This window comes from Echinops telfairi, unplaced genomic scaffold, assembly GCF_000313985.2.
Source record: "Echinops telfairi isolate 266 unplaced genomic scaffold, ASM31398v2 ScPeMD7_7423;HRSCAF=8461, whole genome shotgun sequence".
Lineage (NCBI taxonomy): Eukaryota > Metazoa > Chordata > Mammalia > Afrosoricida > Tenrecidae > Echinops > Echinops telfairi.
In genome coordinates this window covers 3,504,461-3,506,198 of record NW_022111323.1, presented here as the reverse complement: position 1 = coordinate 3,506,198, position 1,738 = coordinate 3,504,461, and the positions used below count along the sequence as shown (strand labels likewise).

Sequence of the window (1,738 nt, the reverse complement as noted above, 5' to 3'; positions counted from 1 at the left end):
AAACCCAAATGAAGACCAAACATGATAGTGGGACAAGAGAAAAGTAAAATAGAGGAAAGAACTAGGAGGCAAATGGGCATTTATAGAGGTCTAAATTCAGGCATATACATATGTAAATATATTTATATATAACAATAGGGAAATAGATCCAAGTACATATACTTATATGTTAAGTATTAAGGTAGAGGACAGACATTGGGCTTCTACTCAAGTACTCCCTCAATGCAACAACACTTTGTTCTAATAATACAGCATTCTGTGATGCTCACCTTCCCGACACGACAAAATGGGTGCATAAGCAAATGTGGTGAAGAAAGTTGATGGTGCCCAGCTATCAAAAGATATAGCGTCTGGGGTTTTAAAGGCTTGAAGATAAACAAATCCCAAATGGAAGAAGCACACCAGCCTGTGTGATCATGAGGTGTCGATGGGATTAGGGATCAGGCATCAAAGACCCAGACCAAAAAATCATATCAATGTGAATGAGGGGGAGTGCGGAGTGGAGACCCAAAGCCCATCTGTAGAAAATTGACATCCCCTTACAGAAGGGTCATAAGGAAGAGAAGAGTCAGTTAGGGTGCAGTATAGCCCTGATGAAACATACAACTTGCCTCTAGTTCTTTAATGCTTCCCCCCGACTATCATGACCCCAATTTTAACTTACAAATCTGGCTAGACCAGAGCAGGTACACTGGCACAGAGAAGAGCTCACAACAGAGGGAATCCAAGACAGATAAACCCCTCAGGACCAATAATAAGAGTAGTGATACCAGGAGGGTAAGCAGACGGTGGGAGGAGAAAGGGGGAATTGATCACATGATCTACCTATAACCCCATCCCAAGGGGGCAGATAACAGAAAAGTGGGTGAAAGGAGACATCATTCAGCATAAGACATTAAAAAATAATGATAATTTATAAATTATCAAGGGTTCATGAGGGAGGGAGGATGGGGGGAGAGAGAGAATAAAAAAAAAAACGTGGAGTCAATACCAAGGGCTCAAGCAGAAAGAAAATGTTTTGAAAATGATGGTAGCAACAAATGCAGAAATATGCTTCACACCAAAAGACTGTGATAAGAGCTGTACGAGCCCCCAATAATATGACTACTTTTAAAAAGGGGGAAGTTGAAGCCAACGCAAGAAACGAATTAAATGAACTGACCAGAAGATTTCTTAGGGCAGTTCAAGAAGACAAAATTAAGTATTATGATGAAATGTTCAAAGACCTGGAATTAGAGAACAAAGAGAAGAACATGCTTCGCATTTCTCACACTCAATGAACTGAAGAAAAAAAATTCCAGCGTTGAGTTGCAGCATTGCAGTATTCTGTATGCAAAATATTGACTGACACAGTATCTAAAGAAGATAGAAGGAATATAGAGTCACTGTGCTAGAAAGAATTACTGCACATTCAGATATTTCAGGTGATAGCATATAATCAAGTACCAATCAAACTGAGGGAAGAAACCTAAGCTATATTGAAGGCTTTTGATCCTCTATGCCAGGATATTTGGTCAACTGAATGGAAGAGATCTATTTTTGACATCAATGGATCTTGGCTGACGCAAATACCAGATGATGTTGGTTTTTTAAATCATTTTTTGTTTTGTTTTTTATCGTTTTAATAGGGGCTTATACAACTCTTATCACAATCCATACTTACATCAATTGTGTAAAGCACATTTGTACAATCATTGCCCTCATCATTCTCAAAACATTTCCTCTCCTCTTAAGCCCC

General features: G+C 39.0%; 1 protein-coding gene across 1 annotated transcript in view; it reads right to left on the bottom strand.

The window, feature by feature from the left end:
- YIPF6 (Yip1 domain family member 6) overlaps positions 1-1,738 on the bottom strand; it is a 57,260-nt gene that overhangs the window by 24,464 nt on the left and 31,058 nt on the right. The window lies entirely within an intron of this gene.